Source organism: Prionailurus viverrinus, chromosome C1 (genome assembly GCF_022837055.1).
Source record: "Prionailurus viverrinus isolate Anna chromosome C1, UM_Priviv_1.0, whole genome shotgun sequence".
NCBI classification, from domain to species: Eukaryota; Metazoa; Chordata; class Mammalia; order Carnivora; family Felidae; genus Prionailurus; species Prionailurus viverrinus.
Genome location: NC_062568.1, coordinates 130,560,169 through 130,575,291, shown reverse-complemented (window position 1 = coordinate 130,575,291; position 15,123 = coordinate 130,560,169). Strand labels below are relative to the sequence as shown.

Genomic DNA, 15,123 nt, shown 5'->3' with positions numbered 1-15,123 from the left:
GATAAAATTCAACACAGGCCATAAAGCCCTATGCATTTGGTAAGGTAAACTTAATAGAGGAATTTTTGAAAATTTAAACTGATGCCAGAAAATAGGGACCCAAGAAAATATAAAAAAGTTAGAGATATAAGAGAAAACAATCCTTGCATATAATTTCCTATTGTTGGGGAAGAAGAATTTCCTATGCCCTTTAATATCCTTCTGGCTGGACTTAGAATCAAATTGACATGAGACAGATTAACAGACAGTCAAAAACCATGATGCTTATATGACCTAAGGAGATGGGTATCGGTCTGAGGATACAAAGGGGAGAGAGATCCTTAGCCAGAAGATAAAAGGAGATGTTTGTAAAACAAAGATGCCCTATTCAGATAACTTTCCTAGGTAAAGAGGAATCTCTGTTAATAGCTTTCTTCTTGGTAAAGCAGGCACTTGAGAGGAAAGTCAGGAGCTTTTTCAAATCTACTGGGTTTGGATTGCTTTTAACTCAAAATAATGTTCATGCCAAAGTGGCCCAACTTGGCATGGCCTGCCCTTGGCCTCTATACTATCACACTATCCAACTCAGCTACTAAGGAGTTGAGATCTTCCTAGTACCTAAGTGAAAGTTAATTGAAAACTAAAATACTTAATTTTTAAAAGTGTTTTTATTATCTTAGAGTGATCAGGAATGCTATGGGGATTCCCATGGGTTTTACAGAGGTAGGAAAATGTCCATTTCCATAGAATGGGTTTGAGATGGAAATACTGGGAGACAAAAATTTATTGGTAATTGTACCCCCAGATTCCTGCTGACTCAATGTAAATGTTATATAAGAGATCAATAGATGGCTGCTATAATGTAATTTTATTAAAGGTATTAATGGTAATCATGGTAGTAGTAGTAGGGGTCATGGTAATAATATTCCATGAGCTTAGTTGATATTTCTAAGGAGGAGACTAAAGGACGAACTGAAAATTCTAAAAACAATAACATTGATGTATTTTTCAAATAAAATGATTTTCTAGTTTCTTTTTCATAATACCTCAATGACATCTTCACAGATTTTAATGTTTTATAAAATATTAGATTTCCCCTTGATGTTATTTCCCTTTCCCTTTCCTTGGTACGGTTTGAAGATGACATGGAATGGGTTGCTCAGTCTCACCTTTTTGGAGGGACTGTATAATGCTTACATTTTCTGTGTCCCCACCCTACTTCTCCATTCATCCTTTAACAATTGTAGGTAAATTGGTATTGTCTCCTGAGATTGCTCTCTCTCAAGCCCATTCTGAAATCTATTATTGACCACAATACTTTCCTAATGGAAACCAATGGCCATTCATAACTGGTAAGTGTTAATGCTCAAGATGGACTCCTTTTCTGTATAAAGGCCAACTGATCATTGTAGTTCATGCGTTAATTAGCCAGTTTGCTAGTAAACAAGGAAGTACATACTTTCAAAGTCCTTTACTTTTAAATAATTACAAATTCATGGATTTGGAAAGTTCTCTTCAGGAGAACCAAGGTCTGCCAACTTTTACATTTTTTCATCAGGAAAATAGGGCCAAAGATGTTATGAGGAAACTATAAATATAATTTTCATGTTATATTGAAATGTCAATTGAAGTAAATAATCGAGAAATCTCAAGTAAGCTGTATTTTCATAAATGCTTAAAAGCACAGGAAAATGCTTTTTATTATCTTTTTCTTTTAAATAATGGAACATATTACACCTACAGGGTGAACATTCATTACGGTTGAAAAATACAGGAACCGTAGACATTAGTGCCTCCTTTATTTCTTCTTCCTTCTGGATATTCTTTTCAGTTGTTAGTTTTTGTAAAGTAAAAAACCTGGTAAGAACATATAAGTATTCATTAGATATCTGGAGGAGTAAACACAAAGAAATAAGTTTTCAATGAATGCAAATTAGTAAGTGTTATTGTTGTTTTCTTTATTTCACTCTAAGGAGCCCACACCACTGAACAAACTTTAAGTGCCATTTATCTTCATGTATCAGCCTCAAACCAGAAATTAAAAAAGAAAATCCAATCTGACTGACAGGTATGATCAGTAATAACAGGTTTACTTTGATTTTAATTTCACATTAGAAAGATATATCCTTCACTTGATGCCTTCTTGTACTTTGTACTCCATGTTAAAACAGGAACAATGCAAGCAATTTTAGGGATACAGAAGTATGCTGTGCTTTTTATTCTATTTGGTATGGTTTCTGTATTCATAACTGAAACCTTTGCTAGTATTTCCACGTGTTATATCATCTAAAGGCTTCAGTCTTCTGCCTGTTCCATTTCTCATGTTCCGTTGGTCTTTCTGGTTATTTCAGAAAAACAATCATCAACTTTGCCATTGCCTGGGAGGGTTTAAAGCAAAACTCTTGAAGTCAAATCTCTGATTTACTACCTGGCCTATTCATGTTACATCTTTGAATCTCAGTTTTTATATTTATAAAGTGGTGAATAATCATTATAATAATTATTACCTCCAGGGACCATGGAAAGATGTAGTTGATAATGGATACTTATATAAAACATTCAACATAGCACATAATGAAATTATAAGAAATGGTAGCCTCTTTGTTTCTCATAAACATCTAAAAGGTTGTTGAACCTCTTCTCTATTCCACATGTTCTACATTCATAATGACATTGACAAATAGGTAGGTTTTTTTTTTAAATTTTTTTTCAACGTTTTTATTTATTTTTGGGACAGAGAGAGACAGAGCATGAACGGGGGAGGGGCAGAGAGAGAGGGAGACACAGAATCGGAAACAGGCTCCAGGCTCTGAGCCATCAGCCTAGAGCCCGACGCGGGGCTCGAACTCATGGACCGCGAGATCATGACCTGGCTGAAGTCGGACGCTCAACCGACTGCGCCACCTAGGCGCCCCGACAAATAGGTAGTTTTTGATGAAGTTTTGGGGTGATGGTGGGGGGTGTCCAGAGCCGATGGCCAAGAAAGAATTCTTGAAAAATGTCTTTGGTGCAAAAAGGTGATTTTATTAAAGGATGGGGACAGGACCCATGGGCAGGAAGAGCTGCACTGGAGTTGTGACGGGTAACTCATTATATACCCTCAGGTTGGGAGGAGGGTAGGGACAGTGTAAGTCTCTAAGGAATTTTGGAATCAAAGTTTCCAGGACCTTGAGGGCCTAGCTGTTGCTAGGAAAATGCCATTTATTACTGTTTGGTAAAACCTCAGTCATGAGACCCTTTGGATGTATATCAGGGGGCCATAAGCTTGCAGTATGATTGCCAGAATATATCTTGGGGGAGTTGAGATAAAGGAAGTTTCCAAAGAAATTTTTATATGTTAATGTAGATTTACAGGTTCCTGGGGGATCAGGATGATGTTAAGCTAAGATTCCCTTTTGCCCCTAGCAAAGTGTCATCAATTGAGGCAGCTGAGCTCCTAGAGGGAGGTCACTCTGCCTGTTTCAAGTACTTGTCAGTGGGCTGTAGGCAGTAAGGTAATTTAATTTTTCATTTGCCTTTGCTTCCTACATCACCATGGCAAACACTTAAATCACCTTACATCTTGATGAGGGTGATCTTCAGGCTCCAAGAAATAGAGTCTATAGATTTCTGGAGATTAGGCTATGGATAAGATTGCCTTTTTCTTACAGTTTACTAAGTTATCTATAAACTGAAGGAGACTCCTGGCCTGCATCACTGTGATCTCTATCAGTCAACCGTTTGCTTTCTTTCCTTTCCTCTGTTCTTGGGCAGCCAGGAGTGTCCAAGGAATATCACACATATCTCAAGGGGTGGCGGTGGGGGGCGCAGGGGGGTATGGTGCTATTAGCCTGTACTTTGCCCTCAGGTTGCCCCACGCTCCCTCATCAGTTTTTATTTACATGAAAAGCATCTCTTAAAATTCCCCACTCCACTTAAACATCCATTTGTCATATAAACAGATATGGTCATCAACATGTAAGAAGGCATCTTTTCAAGTTTGTGAAAGAAACAGGATTTAAATTTCCAACTTATGATTTAACAATTTAATATTTTAAGATATGCCTTTACATAGCAAAATTGGCATTTACTGGGTAGCAGCTAATAACACTATTTTGAATAAGATATCCAGGATATGCAGATCTTTACAAGCCCGAAAAACTAAACTGTAACTCCCAAATGGAATTTTTTACTGTCATTGATTTACATGATTATAAAGCCAGCAAGAAAAAAACTACCAAATTATGACTGTGTAGGGGTAGAAAAGTTTCCCTTTTCTTATAGGTTCTTTGGATGATCTAATATTTAAACTGATATAAGACAGATAAACAGGAATAAAACAGAAGTTTAATAACACATTTACCTCCTGTATATATGGGGGAGTCCAAGCCAGGAAAGCTGAGTAAGATCTCCAGAGCAGTGGCCAAAGCCTTCACCTTCATAAAGAAGACAAAAGAGAAAAGATGTTGGGGATGGAGAGTCAGTTATGGGAGGTTACTAGGTAGGAAAAGAATAGTAAACAAGGATAAGGTTGTTGTCCATGTAGATTTAAGTCCTTGCCATCTTCATTGAGTTTCTAGAGGTTGAGTCTTCCTGGTGTGGCTAGGGAGACACTTTTACAAATGGGTATTTCCCTTATAAATGCATCTCTTATGAAAGGGTAATTCCTAGTAAGTTTTCAGAGTTCACTTTGCTGTTTCTTAAACATAACCAGTTAAGAATAATCAAGATATCAAAGAGGCATAATTTGGGGTGGTAAAATTTGCTCTCCTTCAACTGTAAATACCTTTAGGAATGATTTTTACTATTTTTATTATATTATACTTGAATTTCATTTTTTATATCAGAAATGTAGATAATGCCAATAATTGATTTGCTAGGTTCATTTATAGCATTCTACTTTATTGTTTTATATGAAATTTATTGTCAAATTGGTTTCCATACAACACCCAGTGCTCCTCCCAACAGGTGCCCTCCTCAATGCCCATCACCTAACCTCCCCTCCCTCCCACTCCCCATCAACCCTCAGTTTATTCTCAGTTTTTAAGAGTCTCTTATGGTTTGTATCTCACCCTCTATAACTTTTTTTTTCCCTTGCCCTCCCCCATGGTTTTCTGTTAAGTTTCTCTGGATCCACATAACAGTGAAAACATATGGTATCTGTCTTTCTCTGTATGACTTACTTCACTTAGCATAACACTCTCCAGTTCCATCCACATTGCTACAAAAGGCCATATTTCATTCTTTCTCACTGCCAAGTAGTATTCCATTGTGTATATAAACCACAATTTCTTTATCCATTCATCGGTTGATGGACATTTAGGTTCTTTCCATAATTTGGCTATTGTTGAGAGTGCTGCTATAAACATTGGGGTACAAGTGCCCCTATGCATCAGCACTCCTGTATCCCTTGGGTAAATTCCTAGCAGTGCTATTGCTGGGTCATAGGATAGATCTATTTTGAATTTTTTGAGGAACCTCCACACTGTTTTCCAGAGCGGCTGCACCAATTTGCATTCCCACCAACAGTGCAAGAAGGTTCGCGTTTCTCCACATCCTCTCCAGCATCTACAGTCTCCTGATTTGTTCATTTTAGCCACTCTGACTGGTGTGAGGTGGTATCTCAGTGTGGTTTTGATTTGTATTTCCCTGATGAGTGACGTTGAGCATCTTTTCAGGTGGCTGTTGGCCATCTGGATGTCTTCTTTAGAGAAGTGTCTATTCATGTCTTCTGCCCATTTCTTCACTGGATTATTTGTTTTTTGGGCATGGAGTTTGGTGAGTTCTTTATAGATTTTGGATACTAGGCCTTTGTCTGATATGTCATTTGCAAATATCTTTTCCTATTCCGTTGGTTGCCTTTTAGTTTTGTTGATTGTTTCCTTTGCAGTGCAGAAGCTTTTTATCTTCATGAGGTCCCAATAGTTCATTTTTGCTTTTAATTCCCTTGTGTTTGGAGATGTGTCAAGTAAGAAATTGCTGTGGCTGAGGTCAGAGAGGTTTTATCCTGCTTTCTCCTCTAGGGTTTTATTGGTTTTCTGTCTCACATTCAGGTCTTTTATCCATTTTGAGTTTATTTTTGTGAATGGTGTGAGAAAGTGGTCTAGTTTCATTCTTCTACAGCATTCTACTTTAACTATCACAGCAAATTTTGTCTCATTTTGTTTTCTATTTAATTCATTTAAAATACTGTTTTAATTTAATAGTATTATTCATAAACTTTTCAGCAAATTACTCTTCTAAGTGTTATTGCAGGTATACAGATGAGTATGATGTGGTCCTAACATGCAAAGAAGTATGCATGTCAATAGGGAATACAGACATACCCAACAATGCATAGAAACAAAAAATGGGACAGGGAGGCAAGTAGACTTCTGTCTCCTAGACCATACCCAGTAGGTAACTCCCTTAATTACTGAGGTCATCTTTCTAAAACATAAAGCATTTTGCTTCTTTGGTCTTTATTTTTTTCTCCTGTCCCAGTTTTAATGAACAATTAGTGTTATTCCAAAATAACTAATCTGTTAAAAAATGTGAGTAGTAGGGGGCGCCTGGGTGGCTCAGTCAGTTAAGCGGCCGACTTCGGCTCAGGTCATGATTTTGCGGTCCGTGAGTTCGAGCCCCGTGTCAGGCTCTGTGCTGACAGCTCAGAGCCTGAAGCCTATTTCAGATTCTGTGTCTCCCTCTCTCTGACCCTCCCCCATTCATGCTCTGTCTCTCTCTGTCTCAAAAATAAATAAACGTTAAAAAAATTTTTTTAAAAAAATGTGAGTAGTAGAATTTATATACTTAACTAGTAAGTGCATGGATATAATTTCTTTCAGGTATAGTGCATTTTGACTTTTTTGCCACCTTTGCCTTCTTTTCTGGCATATAAAATGCATATTTTAGATAAAATAAATTCACTTTTCTCCAGAAAGAGCTCATATTTAAAAATAAGCTTAAACAAAGCATAATGACCTAACTCTAAAACTTTATATTTCTCTGTCAGTAGAAATTTCTCTCCCTGTGATCAAATAAATCCAAAGCAGCATACGATAATACCATGAAATTAAGTAAAAGGGACCCAGAGGAATGTAAGTTTGTCATGTGTATGACATTTGAAAAACTACATGTATGCTTGGGGGTAGCTGGCTGGCTCGGAAGGTAGAGCAGGCAACTCTTGATCTCAGGGTTGTAAGTTTTTGAGCCACACGTTAGGTGTAGAGATTACTTAAGTCAAATCTTCACACACAAAAAAATGCATGTATACTTGATGGCGAAGACAAGATTCTCCCCTCAAAGACCAAGAAATTATATAGTCATAATTTGTCTCCTTGCAGATAGCTCTTCACTTGTTTGATTAAGGGCACTGTTACCCACAAATCCTATAGCTGTATCCCACAACTTTAATAAGAGCATATGCTGATAAATTTATGTTGAGCCATCCATATTTTTTCCCTAAAGTGCTTTAATTTAGTTTGATGACTTAGAACTTGCCTTATTAGATAAGAGTCTTCAACTTCTTTTGTGCAGAGAAATAATATTTTTTAGTGTATAATTTTGGCAAAACTCCTTGACTTGTATCTTATTCAACACAAGAGAATACTCATTTTTAACATGGATGCTAAAATGATCCATTTTTTATGTGTCAGATTAGGAAGAACCAATCAAGAATAACTGCTTTTACTCCAGATCTTAGTGAGTCACAGGGTAAAACACTATCAAAGCAGACTGTACCTATATATATGGTGTAATATATATATATATATATATATATATATATATATATATATATACACACATATGTGTATGTATGTGTGTATATATATATGGTATACACATTTTAATAAATATATATATTTATATACATGTATGTATTTTCACCCTCTCAGGATCAATTTTAACATGTGATTTTTCTTAAGCTTTGAATCAGATATCAGATACAGGTCAACGAAGTTTGTATTTTTAAAAATAACAATGCAGTTTGTAATATAATCTGAGATGCATTTATTCAACATTTCCCCTCCAAATTGCTGCCTCAGGTAGGAGCAGCCATAGGTAGTAAGTAGTAAGTCAGGAATTTAGGGATTCTGGATCCTGGTTGAGTATCTTTCTATCTCATCATGATCAACAGTCTGAAGGAAACTCTTTAAAATCATGTATTGTTTAGGGGCACCTGGGTGCCTCAGTCAGTTAAACATCCAACTTCAGCTCAGGTCGTGATCTCACAGTCCATGAGTTCAAGCCCCACGTCAGGCCCTGTGCTGACAGCTCAGAGTCTGGAGCCTGCTTCGGATTCCGTGTCTCCCTCTCTCTCTGCCCCTCCCCTGTTCACACTCTGTCTCTGTCTCTGTATCTCTCTCAAAAATAAACATTTAAAAGAAAACCATGTATTGTTTACCATGATCTATTCAGCATTTAGCAAAGTGGTCTGTCTAGTGAAACATTTATAGATGCTTTAAAGCCGTGTCTGGCTAAGAGCTTCATAATACCTGGTAATAAACATATCTCCTGTTCTCTGAATCTTCATGTGGTGATAATTAGAAGCCCATAAGTGTAGATCTAGTCCTCTTCAGGGGTCCTGTAGTGAAAACTCCAAAGTGCAGGAGCGGGTTACCCCACAGAGCATGCTGAACTTTAAGAGTATCAGGGTCATCAAACCATATGGTTTCATTTGAGGCTGATTTGAGGATGTGGAGAAAGATTTGTCCCCCAAATCTTGACTCTCAATTCCCAATAAATGTAATTGTGATTTTGGATCCAAAAGATGCTGTTCCCGGACAAGCCCAAAAGTTTTAAAAGTAACAAGTTGCAAAATGGAGCCTGGCGTATTGAACCCCTTTCTGCAGGAATTTTACATTTCTGTAGAATTGTCACTCTGAGTGGATCTTGGGGACATGGAACAACAGTGTTCACAATTTTTCACACCTGTGGAAAGTGCTGAGGGAGCATGGACCACTATAAGGCCTTTAAGGTTGGGTCAACTGAGGTTTATATTCTGTCTCTTGTTACTTGCTACTTTGTATCCCACCTGTAAAGTGGGATGAGGATATGTATCTCACACTGTTGGGAGGATCAACAGAGATAAGTTTGTTACCAGTGAGAGAGTCCTCCTTGTGTGAATGGAGGTCTCATTCCTTGGATTCCCCATGAGATGATTTACACAGGGATTCATGCTCCCGTAAAGACAGCCAGAAGGAAAGTGACAAGCATAAAGCAACTTATTAAAAAGAAAGTACACTCAAGGTGGGAGAGCAGGCAGGTTCTGTGAGGTGGAACCAACCCTAGGTCATTTTGGAATTCGATATTTGTTACATTTCTCTGGGCTGGGAGGAGCTGGGAGGTATGGTGGGGTGATCTCTAAAGGAAGCTATTTATAATCATTTGGAGATTTCTCCCACAGGTTGGGAGGGGGAATTTTTGGACCCTGCAAAGATTGTGCCAGAATCCTCATGCACCCCTTTCTCCAAGGGGTGGGGGTGGGGGGGGGGCTGTACCTGCAATGTAAATGAATTATAATGAACCTGGAAGTTACCCTGTGGCAGAGGGGGAAGAGGAGAGCCATGCTATGTACTGTGGCTCTTGATCTGTCACCCCAAGTTCTTGGAAGCCACAGGTCAGGATGTTGTGCCCCTGGGCTTTTAATGTGTAGTTTATCACCATCCTTGCCTCCAGCTCACCTCTCTATTGTTCCCCTTCACGGATTTGGGATTCTGCTTTGGGGTGTTCCGTCCACTGCTCCTGTCTAGCTTCTACCTAACAAGTTCACAATGGTCTATAGTGGAGAGGGAATAAGGATTATGCCAATTATACCTTCTGACCATGGGACATATTTGAAAAGAACATGCACAGAGCAGGAAGTCCCACTCATTTTTTTTTTCTGCCACAATGAAAAAAAAAAAAAAGGAAAATACATATCTTTGTCTGGAAATTATCTTAAAAGCCATATCTTTTTCTTTTGCTGTCAGTGGAAATGGAAAATAGGTGGCCTAATGTGACATTCTGTCATGGAAATCATATAGAAAGCTTACAGCTTTCTCTGCTGAAGAAATTTAAGGAAATTAAGCTGTCACCTTCCTTATTTGTGATACTTGTTTATGAAGTATTGTTCTAGAGCAGTTGTTTTCCAACTATGGTTCTTTGAAATCTGCCTCAGAATTATGAGGTGCTTGTTAAAAATGTAGATTCAGGGCCTAACCCCAGAGTGAATGGAAACATAGTGTGTTTCAGTTGATAGCTTCTGGAGAGAACTGCATGTTTACACAAGCCTGCCCATCAGGTGGTACAAATGTACCCCAAAGCTGAAGATGTACACCAAGAGCAGCAGTCTCCAAATATTTGACCACCCATCCACTTAGTAAACTTATGATATCCCCCACACATGTGGGTATATGTTCTGTTCACTCTAGATTATGGACATTGTCAAACATACCCCAAATTTGAGAAATATACTAAGGATTAGAAATATAACTAGAAATTAAATATCTTCTTTCTTTTTTATATATTGGTCTTACAAACTGCCTGGGATGCAAGAATTATATTTTGTACCTCTGGCCAAAGGTTGGGTTGACTTCACATGTGGAGGATAATAAAAATCCAACTCCATGTGTTATTCTGTTGTAAAACATAATATAACCCCTGTCTCTCATCTAATTTTAATGAATCTTAATATTTTTCCAAATTTACTTTAGAAGTTTTTATTTTTATTTTTGTTATTTTTGTTTCAAATTTGAATGTAAATTCTAGTAAGTTACATTAAAGTCTATAGTATAGTATAGTATAGTATAGTATAGTATAGTATAGTTATAGTCTAACATTGGTTTCAGGTGTCAGAATTTTTTAAATAATGAAAAAATATAGAAGCATTTAACGTTTATTTATTTTTGGGACAGAGAGAGACAGAGCATGAACGGGGGAGGGGCAGAGAGAGAGAGGGAGACACAGAATCGGAAACAGGCTCCAGGCTCTGAGCCATCAGCCCCAGAGCCTGACGCGGGGCTCGAACTCACGGACCGCGAGATCGTGACCTGGCTGAAGTCGGACGCTTAACCGACTGCGCCACCCAGGCGCCCCTATAGAAGCATTTAAAATCCCTGTTCTCTCTCTCTTCCTTTTAACTGCAGAGTAGCTGTTATTCTGAAATGTAAGCATTATGATCTCAATTATGATTTTACACTATATCTGCACAGACATTTATCTACAAACAAGTCTCTTTTTTTTCCCTCCCTCATTCTCCAAGAGAATTGTTACATGTGATTTAATCATTGTATAAGTATTTGCTTGCTTAGCTCAGTATTGTGGACTTAAGATTTATACATATTGATACCTTTAACTAGTTTATTTTAACTACTGTAATATTTCATTATACAAATACATGTATCATTGTACATATGTGAGAAAGTTTTTCTTAAGACTGGAATTTCTGGCTTGTACATTTGGTTGATGAATAGTTTCATTTTTCACAAATCTTAAGTTATGTCAGTTACTAAGGTATAAAAAATGTGTCTTGCTTTAAATTGTATTTAACTCATGATTAGAGGGATAGCCATATTTTTATGTTTATGACCCTTTGTTTTCATTTTCACTGAACTGCCTACTCATTTTGTTCATTTTTTTTTTTCTGTTGGGTTCTTTGGCTTTTCCTTATTGATTTGTGGATATTAACCTTTTATTTGTTTATAGATATTGTAAATGCTTTTTTTCAGTGAGTCACTTGCCTTTTAACTTTTTTCTTTGTGCACAACAGCTATACAATTTTATGTTAATGAAATTTATAATTTTTTAAAGGTTTTTAGAATTATCGAATCATCAGAACCATAATGTCGTAAAGATATTCTTTTATTTATTTTTTTTCTTCTAAAAGTTTAGCATTAATTTTAGTATGTAGGTCTTTGGTTCATCTACAGTTTTTGTTAAGTGTACTTTTCGACTTACATGAAGGAAAATTGTTATTTCTGAACAGTTTTGTGAGTTTTGGCAGATTCATACATTTGTGTAACCACTACTACAGTTAAGATATAGTGGTGATGGGGCGCCTGGGTGGCGCAGTCGGTTGAGCGTCCGACTTCAGCCAGGTCACGATCTCGCAGCCCGTGAGTTCGAGCCCCGCGTCAGGCTCTGGGCTGATGGCTTAGAGCCTGGAGCCTGTTTCCCATTCTGTGTCTCCCTCTCTCTCTGCCCCTCCCCCGTTCATGCTCTGTCTCTCTCTGTCCCAAAAATAAATAAACGTTGAAAAAAAAAATTAAAAAAAAAAAAAAAAAAAAAAAAAAGATATAGTGGTGATATATAAGAACAGTTCCATCACCTCGAGAACCCCCTCATGTTACCTTGTGTGCTCATTTTCTACCCACTCCTGACAACTACTGATCTGTTCTTTATTCCTACAGTTTCCTTTTCTAGAAAGTCATAGAAATGGTATCATACAGGGGCGCCTGGGTGGCGCAGTCGGTTAAGCGTCTGACTTCAGCCAGGTCACGATCTCGCAGTCCGTGAGTTCAAGCCCCGCTTCAGGCTCTGGGCTGATGGCTCAGAGCCTGGAGCCTGTTTCCGATTCTGTGTCTCCCTCTTTCTCTGCCCCTCCCCTGTTCATGCTCTGTCTCTCTCTGTCCCAAAAATAAATAAACGTTGAAAAAAAAATCTTTTAAAAAAGAAATGGTATCATACAATATGTTACCTTTGAGTCTGATTTCATTCACTTAGCATAATGTATTTGAGATTCAGCCATGTTGTTACATGTATCAATAATTTGTTCTTTTTATTGCTAAGTAGTATTCCCTTGTATGGATGTACCACACTTTGTTTTTCCATTAACCCAATGGAAGACATTTAGATTGTTTCCAGTTTTGGGTGATTACGAATATGCTGCCAAAACATTCTTGAACAAGTTTTTGTGTGAAACATATGTTTTCATTTCTCTAGGGTAAATACCAAGGATAAGTGTTTGTTTTACTTTATAAGAATTTGCCAAAGTGTTCCCAGAGTGGTTGTTTTAATTATGCCACATATGAAAATTCCAGTCATTCTGCATCTTTGTCAACATTATAGATATTATCTTTTCTTTTTCTGTCATTTTTTCTTTTCTTTCTTTCCTTTCCTTTTCTGTCCTATCCCGTCCTTCCTATCCTTTCTGTCCTTCCCTCCCTCCCTCTTCCTTCCTTCCTTCCTTCTTTCCTTCCTTCTTTCCTTCCTTCATTCCTTCCTTCCTTCCTTCCTTCCTTCCTTCCTTCCTTCCTTTTTCTTTCTTCTTTCTTTCTTTCTTTCTTTCTTTTTTCTGTTATCATTATTGTTTTAATTTTAGCCATTCTAATTGGACTGTAGTAGTATCCCATTCTCGTCTTTATTTACATTTTCTTAATGATTAATGATTTTGAACTTTTTTCTCATGGGCTTGTTTGCCATCCATATATCTTCTTTGGGGAAATATATATTCAACTATTTTCCTGGGGTGTGTGTGTGTTTGTTTTCTCATTGTTGAGTTTTAAAAGTTACTTGTGTATTCTATATATAAGTCATTTGTTAGGTGTATGATTTGTAAATATTTTCTCCCAGTAGTAAGCTGTAGGCTTATTTTTGCATGTGAACTTATCCATTCACTTTGATTTTTAGTATCTCATCCTTTTTTCAGGGCACAATTTACTTTGATTATGTGTAACATTAATAGTTCCAAATTGGTGTGCCTCAGTACACTGGGTGGTATTGATCTCCTCAGCCTTCAAGATGGCTCAGTAGATCTGAGGACCAGGGGTTCCCAGTTGAGCACAGCCTTGTTTGTTTACCCCCATATGACGTAGAGTAGTCCTGATGTTCTAAGTGTGTTGTTATGTAAACAAGTTTGGGAAATACCACATCAACAGCTCTTTCAGTGTGCATCTGTAGCTTCAACTCATGTTGTCTTTGAATGTCTGAAACGTTTTTCATAACCTAGCTTTACAATTTGACGTAGACAGTTATTTTTCTTTATCACTTTAACAATATTACTTTATTATGTATTGCTGCTGATGAGGCATATTATGTCAGATTAATCTTCATTCTTTTGTTCATAATCTTTCTTTCCCCTTGGATAACTTTTGAGATTATTTCTTTATCCTTGATGGTTTTACATTTCACACTGATGCATTTAGGTATGGGTTTATTTTCATTTATCTTGTGAAGAACACTTTGAATTTGAGGACTAATGTTTCATTTCTTTTTTCAATTTGGAAAGATGCCCATCTATTTTAAATCTTCACATTTTGTGTCTCTATCACTTTTTTTTTTTAAAGCCCAGAACTCTCATGTTGGAACGCTTTTATTCTCCATGTTTCCTAACTACTCTTTCACTGTGGTGTTGTTTTAATTGCTTTGTGACTCTGTGCTGCCTTCTGGACTAAGACTTCAGCACTGTCATCCACTTCACTGTTCTCTCTCCTCATCTGTCTGACCCTGTGTCCAGGCTAAGTTTTCTCCCATCTTTTTGGATTTTATCTCCCCATCATTGCTATATTTTTATATTCAAAATTTCCACTTATGTATTTATTTTTATATTGTAATAGAATTCTAAGATAGCCCTCAATGACCCATGTCTTATCCAAGCTCCTTTTCCTGAGTATAGATAGGATCTAAGCAATGAAATATGGGGAAGGTGATGGAATATTATTCCCATTATTATGTTTACTTGTATGGCAAAGTGGAAGAGATTTTGCAGATGTAATCAAAGTCTCCAGTCTGTTGACTGTAGGGTAATCAAAAATGAGATTATCCCAGGTTGGCCTGTTCCTAAACAGTAGAGACATTTTAAAGAAGGTCTAGGGGTCAGAGATGGGAGCAGCAGAAATGCTCTTTCACATGGCCTTGAAGAAGCAAATTGCCATGATTTTTAAAGCCTCAAGGAGATGAATTTTAACAGCAACTTCATGAACTTTGAAGAGGTCCCTACTCTCAGATGACATCATAGCCTTGGATAACACTATGATTACAACCTGACAGACCCTGAGCAGAGGACGGAGATAAGCTGTGTCTGGCCTCCAGACCTGCAGAAACTGTGAGAAAATTAATCTGTATTGTCTTTAGCTGTAAAGTTGTGGTAATCTGTTTCTCAGAAATAGAAAACTAATATATATATTTATCAATTCTTATTTCATCATTTTCTGTTTTGATTTCAAGATTCCTTGTTTCTTTTTCAAATATTACTCTCACATTTCAGTT

General features: G+C 37.2%; 1 long non-coding RNA gene across 1 annotated transcript in view; it reads right to left on the bottom strand.

Moving 5' to 3' along the window:
- Nucleotides 1–1,731: 1,731 nt before the first annotated feature.
- The window catches only part of LOC125173771 (uncharacterized), a 30,243-nt gene continuing 16,851 nt past the window's right edge, over nt 1,732–15,123 (bottom strand). Inside the window, exons 3-4 of the long non-coding RNA XR_007155148.1 lie at nt 4,322–4,394; nt 1,732–1,836 (exon numbers count right to left, since the gene is read on the bottom strand). This is a non-coding gene — a long non-coding RNA (uncharacterized LOC125173771). The remainder of the gene's footprint in view (nt 1,837–4,321; nt 4,395–15,123) is intronic.